Raw genomic sequence first — 9,847 nt, 5'->3', positions numbered from 1 at the left:
GTTAGGATAATCAAAAGAATGGACTATGACGATATAACAACATATTGCCTTCAAATTGGATCAAATTAATTGAATTTGGAGGGGAAAACTCCAATAATAACATCCTCTTCATTGAGGAACAAAAATGGAACAACATGGAGGGAAACTCCATAAATATAAACCTTTCAAAGTAGAGCATATAGAATCAAATGGAGGGAAACTCCATATAAATGTTAATCTTTCAAATTGGGACCAATAGAACCAAATGGAGGGAAACTCCATATAAAATGAGTGCACACCAATATAGGATGGAGGGATACTCCATGGGCCAGATAAGGAAACTATGTATCAGTTATACTGAGGGGACCTACATAGTTAACCTTGAAAAAAATATTAAGCTCCCTATGCAACTCAAAAAAAATCATATAAATCATGTATATCAATGGTATAAAACCATAAAGTGCCAACATGGGCATAGAACGATGCTATAGAAGCATAAAGGGGAAATTATGGGCACATCAAAATATCAAAATGAAGGCAAATGTATAAGATTACTCATAATCCAATCAAAATGAATTAAATTTAATTTCAAAATGCAGAGATCTAAGGATGATCAAAATAAGCAAAATATGTATATCAGGTATAAACTACATTGAGGGTAAACATGAGTACTTAATTCATTTTGCAAAGGTATATATTAATTGCTGAATCATTATAGTCATAAATTATATATTTATCTGGGCATATATGTGGGCCCCCATATATACTCAAATAAATATACAAAAATAGATTGGTTAAAGAAAATAATCACCTTTCCATACTTAATAGTTTGGAAAGTCACAATTTATAAAAAAGTCACAATATTTACCTTGGTTCAAAAATATAACGTCAAAGTAATAAGAACATAAAGTCATGGGGCAAGAAAAGATCTCCCCATTTTCCTCATACTATGCCTTCACGATGGAAAGTGATTCAAAAAGAACTTTTTTTGAAATAAAACATTAAGAAAGATATAACTAAAAAAACTTAGTAATTAATGATAGAGGTCAGATCTGGCAGATAAGAATATACTAAAAAGAGTTAAAAAACTTTTCTAAAAAAAAGTTTGAATAAAGCTTGTAATGAGTAAGAGAGATTTAAAATAGAATATTGCACTTGTCTGACAATGAATGATTTCATGCCAAAAATAGGTTGACAAGAGGCAATGAGAAAAGAAAAAGATGCCTTTGTCAGAGCTTGAAAAGGAAAAAAGAATCTTGCATGCTAAAAAAAGGTTTTGACATGCTAAAAAAAATAGGTGGCATTGGCAATTTTTTCACAAACTTCCTCACAGGGTTGTACACCCGCAACAGGCGATCCACAGTAAAACGTGAATAAAAGCACAAAAGCCCATTTGATGCAGTATAGCTTGAAATCTTTATTTTCTAAATAACTGTCTAAGCCCTCCCAAGAAAAAGGAAGAATAGAAAGATTACCCATTTGGGAATTGCAAGAGCAGAACTCGTATTGTTCTGACATGTATCGTGAGTCAATGAGACAAAATATCGATTCTTCGAGACAATTCCTGTACTGTGTTTGGGCAAAAACTGGTTTAAAAATAAGGGTTTGCCATCTCTTCGACACTGTGGACATTCTTGCACAGACTGCTTAAGGGAAGATGGATACAAGCAATCTTCTTCAGATTTAATGTTCTGATCAACAAGCTCCATTCCAAACAATCAAGATAATTATCAACCATCATTGCTCCACGTGTAACAGATGAGATGATTCCATGTTCCAGAGGCTCACTGTCAACAGTGGGAGGCCCTTCCAACAGTGCAGTTAGGGGATGGCAGGGAAAAATAAGAATAACATGTCCCTAAATTTTCTACTCCTCTAACTTAGTAGGATCAAGAATGATCTCTCCATTGTCTTTCACACCATAGCAAACTGTAGCAATAACATTTCTTAAAGGAATCCCAACATCCATAAGAGCAGCACACGCAACATTGACAGCACATGAAAGTAGAGCTCCATCATCATTGATAACCTACTTGTCCGATCTTGGGTTTCCAAATAACCTCAAGCGTGGCTCTCTCCGGGTTCTCCATTTTTCCAACGGCTCGTCCTCTGGGGTGATAGATAGCAGCCAACATGATTGTATTGTCTTGGGACCAGCGAGTAGATCCGTGGGCTCTGTGAAGCAGAGCTCTAGAAGAAACAAGGGTTCTCAGCTCGTTGGGTGACCAACCGTCTGGCCTTGGCGTTTCAGTGTCCATGGTAGTCATTGAGCCTTTAACAGATACAGGTGGTGGGGGTGGAAATTATACTCATAAAGGGACTTCCACTAGTGGCGAAGGAGATGGAAAAGATAGTGGAGTTGACAATATCGAGGAGCATAATCAGAAAACATTTGAGGAGAATCCTTCCACTCTGATATTGCAGATCAAACTGAAAATTGAGGCAGTAAAACTGAATTTGCAAAAGATTTAGTGCCATTGTTAGGGGCTCCAGTTGAGGATTCTCTTTTCAATGTGGGAGGGCCTTTTCTTGAATATGTACACTATACCTATGTGACAGGATCATCAGTTCCTTATTTTCATTTGCGGCCATATTTTGATGCAATTCACGATTGGTTGTCAAGAAAAGACTCAATTGATATTGAAGGAATTCCAAAGGGATTTGAGAATGTACAGGACAGTGAAGATCAAAAAGTTGCATCAAATAATCAACACAACCTTGCACAATCTTGCAGTGCTAACAGCTGCAAGCGTAAAACTACGGAACCAAATGTTTCATGTATGAAAGATAGAAGATGGATATGGTTGATGAAACACCACCAAAGGAAGACAACATACAGGAATTCATAGGGGAAATTCTTGAGCCAATTCTCAACAAAGTTTCGCACTTTGAACAGCCTTCTCTCGAGAATTACAAGGAAGTTGCTAAGCAGATGTGGGCAGTTGTATTACTCTACAATTATTACCTTCGAAAAGAATTTCCACAGCTTGAGTTCCTTGATGCATTTTCATTTTTCAAGAATGTTGTAGTCATGTGTGCAAAACTCATATCATACATGGGAGTTTTGAAGGGCACTGGCACTAATCAATTGACACCAGAATTTGTTCAGCGTGCTACGATAACTAAGAAAATGGTTAAGGAAGCCTGTGATACCTGTGAAGCATTGGCATCATCAAGAACAATTTCTGAGATAAATACTTGGCCAGTTTCAAAAGTTCCTGTATTTGTAGTAGATGCTGCATATCAGAGGTGCATCCTCATTTTTGGCTCTGTAACAAGAGGAGTTTGGTCTCTTGTTGAGAAAGATGTTGATGATTTTGATAGCTTTCATGGATTGAAAAAAAAAAAAAAGAAGAGTTTTCTCAATGATAACCCCCACAAAATCTGTCGGGATGGGTTCCATTCATCAAATCAATGAAGACATTGAACACATCAACAGAGCCAAACCCAAAAGGCCAAAAAATTCCAAGAGTGAGCCAAACTTATGCAGGAAACTAGTATGATGCTTCTGCTAGGGAGGACAGGCAAGACAGATTTAAAAGAGCATAGAGATTCTAATAAGGAAAACCCTTTGGCGGCAAGCCTTCCAAAGGGGGTTAGATGAAAACTAATAGAAAAAAAAGTAACCTGCACAAATTAGAGCAAACAAAAGTTAATCAGGTTTGGCAGTAAACCAGCCAAACTCAAAAAAAATTCAATTTCTTCCATCTTAAGAAGATTAAAGAAGAAATTAGTGGAATCTCTCTCAAGAGTCTCCTTCGAATCATACCTTCATGCAAACACTCAAAACAAAGATTAAACTGCTCTGATACCATGTTAGAAATGGAAAAAGAATTTGTAAATAAGAAATACCAGGAAAGAATCTAAGTGAGTAAATGCATGAGAAGATATTACCATAAAATAGGAGAGAGAAAGCTTCAAGCTCCAACACCATGAGACAAGATATTTGGAAAGGGGAAAGCAAAGAAAACCCCTTGTGACATTATGAATGAGGCATGAAAAGCCTAAGAAGGAAGAGAGAGAGAGAGAAAGAGAGAGCAATGCTCATACAATATTTGAGAAGAGGAAGAAACCTCATTGTTAAATGAGAGAAGAGAATCATCTCTTAAATAGAGATGAGAGAGAGGAGTTAGAATGTAACTCCCATGTCTATGAATGCCACCATTCATAAGTGTGTGAGGCCAAGTGTGAGATTCCTCTTAAGGAGGAATAATCTAAAATTAGAAATTACAATATATATTTGTCCTCATATATTCCACTAGATGACAAAATAGGATGTAGTGGAAAAAGGACAAAAAAGAAATATATTAGGATACCTTGGCTTATATCCTAATATATTACAACAATAAAGAAAGAAGGTCTAACCTTGGTTTATAAATATACCAAGGAAATATTACAACTTCTAACAACTTTTTTAGAAGATTTCAAGCCTACTAGTGTCAAAAGGGAAGATTTCAAGATTAATACCAAAGAGATAGTACTGGCTTCGGTGTTTAAGCCTTCAAGAGGATGATTCTTCAAAGTACTTGGTGACTCTAAGTTTCAAATACATATCTGGTTCTAGACCAAAGTTGTAGTGATTCATGCCTAGAGTTGAAACAAGGGCATCTTCTAGAGGTAAGTTTTAGTATCAAGAGCTTTCATTTTCAAATCCTAGATGAAGGAAAACTAGAATATCTTTATCACCAGTTAGGAGTGCAATAGTGACAAATACACCTACATGATCTATCTCTACTCCACCTACTATTAGATCTCAGCCTAGACTACCATCAATACATATAATTAGATCACTTGTCTATATGGCATTGCCTAGAGCTCATACGTTTGCCACCTTTAATGGTAGGATCCCTCTCTTATTAGCCCAAAGACATGAAATACTAGTAGCTGCCCTCAAAAGTATACTAGAGTTTATTGGTGAAACTTCTATCTCTCCCTTAGAACACATTCAAGAGGTTACAAATGTCTGCAATATCCATGGTATTATAGAGGATGATGTTGCAGTTAGGCTCCTAGCCTCATCCTTGAAACGAAAAGCACCAAGATGGTATAGAGGTTTAGCTCATGGTTCTATAACAGATTGGGATGGATTAGGAGTAGGATTGTGCAAACATTTTGAGGATAAAAGTGACTATTTGTCACTTTTAGAGTAGTTGACTACTATAAAAAGAGCCCCCCATGAATGTATGACTAATTTCAATTATAGATTTTAAAAGACATGGGATAGAATACCTACTTCAGTGAAGCCTACCCTTGGTAATGCCTTCTTGAATTACCTTAGAGCTTTTAACAATGATATTGCCACTACAATCCAAAATATGGGAGGAGATACCTTGCCTAATGCTTATGACATAGCAATAAAATCAGAGAATATCCTAATACAAGCAGGTAAGCTAGCTCCAAGGCCTCCTATGCCTTTCTTCCCTGATGTTCCAAATCATCAACTCACAATGGATCCTCCTCCCACAACTTCTACATCACAATCCCTTGTCTGAGTCCCTCAAGCTTCCACATCTTCAAATGGGATAGATGAAATCAAAGAGATGATGCAATCTCTAATGCAAAACATGGATAAAAGAGAAAAGAACCTAGAGAAAAGATTGCAAGATCATGGGAATAAGCTAGAGGATAACTCCTCTATGATGCAAAAAGTAAGCAACAAGGTGGTGACTTTAGAAAGACAACAAGCTAAAGGTAGTAAGCCTCATCAATTGCAATATCAAACTCCAAATAGTGGTAGCCCTCCAAATCCTAATCATTGGAATAATTCTTTTGATCAAAGTAGGTAGGGTGGCCATGCTTCAACCTCAAATGTAAACCAATGTAGGGCCATAGTCCCTCAAAACAATATGGCTCAAGGTCAAGATTTTTCTCCCTTCTGTAACTACTCCTATGCTTATTATATGTGTTAAAAGGCTGAATCTTTTATGGCTTTGACAGTCCAAGAACCTGCAGTAGAACAACCATACAAGGAGGACCAATTTAAGGATGCCTCAGATATGAAAAGACAAGGTAATTGCTCTTTTATGAATCATCAGATTGAGGAGCATTATAATGTAAACTAGGATTCCATTTCTCATAATACTAGAAGAAAAAGAAGAGTTAGGGAAGATGCTACCCCTCCTCCCAAGGAAGTTTCAACTTCAAATGCAATATGTCATGAGCAAGAAACAAATAATCAATCAAGTGCCTTTCAGCAGCAAAGGAAAAATCATGGCAAAAGAGATACAAGTGATCCTTAGGTTATTCCATCTCAACCTCATACAATTGCAGCTCCCAAAGCTTCTACCAAAATACCTACTATGTCATTCAGTGTGGTAGAGAAAATGAAGAAGACAAATGTGAATATCTCCATGTGGGATGTTGTTGCTACTATACCCATGCAAAAGAGGTTGCTGCAACAAGAATTGGAAAGAATTGAACCAAAGAATTAGACACTCAGTATGGAAAGTGCCACAAGCCTAGTACATCCATCAAGGGAGGTAGAAATAAGTAAAAAGGTTAGACCTCCTCCATTTTATGTTTCTCTAATTATAGGGGGAAAACTATTCCATAATTGCATGATTGATACAGGAGATAGCAATTCAGTGATGCCTAGCTGTGTTTCTAATGCTTTGGGAATGAAACATGAGCCCATTGTTAGGGATGTGTTACAGTTGGATGGTAGTACTATCAAGACTATAGGGATCCATAGAAATGTGGAGATGGCCTTACATGTATGCCCTGGTTTTACTGTAACCCAATATATCTCTATTGCTAAGGTCAAGCTATATTTTGCCATCTGTCTATCAAGAGACTTCACTACCCAAATAGGTGGTTTCATATCTTCTGATTGGTCATATATGTCTTTTTAAATGAGATATAGAGCCAATGCTTCAATCAAAGTAGATCCTCAAGCCCTCCATCATACTGAATCTTACACCCCTAATTCCATCAACATAAATTGCCCTATCAGAGAGATAGATGAGAATGACATAGTGAATGAGCCAACCACTTCCCTGGAAGAGATACCTAATTTTTTCTTGGATGAGTGGGCTAACGCATATCAATTTGACCCTATGTAAGAGACCCTTGAGATAGGTCTTAGTATGTATTGTATATTGGAGAAAGATGCTCTAGTTGCCAATCTTGTGGGTACTAAAGAAGATATGAGTGGGATATGGAGTATGTACTTTGATGGCTCAAGGAATAAGAATGGATCAAGGGTTGGTGTGCTGTTGATTTCTCCTGCACAAGTAAGGTACTACTTCTCCTTTAGGCTCCAATTCAATTGCACTAATATTGTAGCCGAGTATGAATCCTTGATTCAAGGTCTCCTACTTGCTCAAAAAAGAGGAATTCAAGCTTTAAGAGTTTATGGAGATAGTGAGTTGGTGGTTAATCAAGTGCGAAATCAAAATACCACCAAGAATGGCTTGCTCAAGTCTTATAAAAATAGGGTATGGGATTTTCTTTAAGGTTTCAATGCATTTAATATTCAAAGCATCCCTAGAAAAGAAAATAGACATTTTGATAGACTTGCAGCAATAGGTGCATCTTATGATATGCTAGGAAATCTTGAGGAGGAAAAGAAGCAAAAAATTAGAGTGGTAGTAAGGCCTGCCATCCTTGATAACAACGTCCATTGGCAAGTGTTTGAGTCTCATGAGAAAATTGTGAGCTTCTTGCAAAATGAGGCAGAATTTTTAGAGAGAAATCAGTGAAGACTACAAGATCGATATGGTGACCAAATCATTAACCTCAGCTCCAACAAGCTGCCTAAAGGTCTCATTACTCTAGAGAGTGTTTTCAATCCTAATGATCAAGCAAGAGGTAGGGCCATGAACCTAGCTGCTGATGGAAAATCCTTAAACATGGGTAAGGTATGTTCTAAAATTGAGCTGGAGAATTTTATTCATCTATGTCAATAATTTAATGATGTATTTTCTTGGATGTATGATGACTTAAAGGGCTTTCACCAAAGGTTGTTTCAGCATACCATAGATTTAATTAATGATGTAAAACTAGTAAGACAAAAATAGAGACCAGTGAATCCTAAAATTGAACCCCTAATGAGAAAAGAGTTATCCAAGTTGATTGAGGCCCACATAATTTTCCCTATCAAACACTCATCATGGGTAGCAAACCTTGTCCCTATTACGAAGAAGAATGGAGAAATTAGATTGTGTGTGGACTTTAGGGACCTTAACCAAGCTTCCCTTAAAGATCATCACCCTCTCCCTTCTATGGAGCAGATTTTGTCCAAGGTCAGTAGTCCAAAGAGATTTTCATTTTTGGATGGATTTTTTGGCTACAATCAAGTGTTGGTTAAAGATTCTGATAGGTACAAGACTACATTTACCACTAAATGGGGTACCTATGGTTATTGTAAGATGCCATTTGGGCTAACCAATGTAGGTGCTACATTTTAGAAGGCAACGGAGATGGCCTTCAAAAGATTGATTGACAAGTTTGTCTTAGTTTACCTTGATGATATCACTATGTATTCAAAGGATGTAGAAGATCATTTTGATCATCTAAGATAGGTATTCCTAAGATGCAGAGAGTTTGGGGTTTCTCTTAACCCAAACAAGTGTGTCTTTTCTACTAACCAAGGAAAATTATTAGGACATATTGTATCTAAGGATGGCTTAACCATTGATCCAAAGAGAACAAAAAAAATACTTGCCCTCCCTCTTCCTAAACACAAGAAAGGGCTGCAAAGTTTCCTAGGTAGGATAAATTTTGTGAGAAGATTTATCCTAATCTTGCTACCATGGTGAAACCTTTTACAGCTATGCTCAAGAAAGGTATGGTCTTTGCATGGACCAAGGAAGGGAAGGAAAGTTTTGAAGAGATCAAGATAGCCATAGCCTCAACCCCTACTCTCATGAATCCAAATTTTGAGAAAGATTTCATCCTTTATACCCTAGGCGGTGAGTCAAGCATTTCTTTTGTCCTGACTCAAAGAAATGATAAAGGTGACAAACAACCCATAGCCTTCTTTAGTGAAGGGCTTAAAGAATATGAAGATAAATACAACTATGTAGAGAAGCAAGCCCTTGTAGTTATCAGAGCTTTAAAGAAATTTAGACACCTCCTATCTCATAATAAGATTCATTTGTTAGTACCCCATGCTAGTGTGAAGGAAATCCTTTTGAACAAAGATGTTAGTGAGAAAAGAGTTGGCTGGACTACTAACGTAATGGAATATGATGTTGACATTCAGATTACCAAGTTGGTAAGAGGGAGGGGATTGTGTAAACAAATGCTATCATCCCAGGGGCCTAATGAGGAAGTTTCTATGATACTGATAGAGCAACAAGAGGTAAGAAATAGTGACCCAAGGAGTTGGATGGATGATATTATGAATTTCTTATTAGGCAATGGATAACCTCAAGGATTAGATAGAACTAAAAGGAGACAATATAGATTGTAGTCAATTCTTTATGTCATAGTTGATGGTGTCCTCTTTAGAAAAGATTTTAATGGAGCCATATTAAGATGCCTTGATATAGACCAGGCTAAAAGAATGATCAAAGAACTTCATGATGGTCCTGATGGTGGCCACTTCTCAGCAAGGACAACTGCAATGAAGATCATGATGGCTGGTTATTACTAGCCATCTCTGTTTCATGATTGTCATAAGTATGTGAGGAAGTGTGAAAAATGTGCCTTCTTCTTTGAAAAATAAAGACTTGCAGTTCTTCCCCTTCATCCTATTCAAGTGGACCAGCCTTTTGCTCAATGGAGTTTGGATTTCATAGGCCCTATCAATCCTCCTTCTAATTCAGGTCACAAATGGATTTTAGCTACTACAAATTACTTCACTAGATGGAAAGAGGTAGTTGCATTGAAGGATGCCATTGAATCTTTAGTTGTTGAGTTCCTT

At 37.0% G+C, this 9,847-nt stretch overlaps 1 pseudogene; it reads right to left on the bottom strand.

Annotated features, from left to right (window-relative positions):
- Positions 1–1,570: 1,570 nt before the first annotated feature.
- Positions 1,571–2,237, bottom strand: LOC149560684 (exosome complex exonuclease RRP46 homolog pseudogene; annotated as a pseudogene).
- Positions 2,238–9,847: the final 7,610 nt, after the last annotated feature.

This window comes from Cupressus sempervirens, chromosome 4 (genome assembly GCF_028749045.1).
Source record: "Cupressus sempervirens isolate cs-2001-9-10 chromosome 4, ASM2874904v1, whole genome shotgun sequence".
NCBI classification, from domain to species: domain Eukaryota; kingdom Viridiplantae; phylum Streptophyta; class Pinopsida; order Cupressales; family Cupressaceae; genus Cupressus; species Cupressus sempervirens.
Note: the sequence above shows the minus strand (reverse complement) of the source record. Positions and strands in the feature narration are given on the sequence as shown.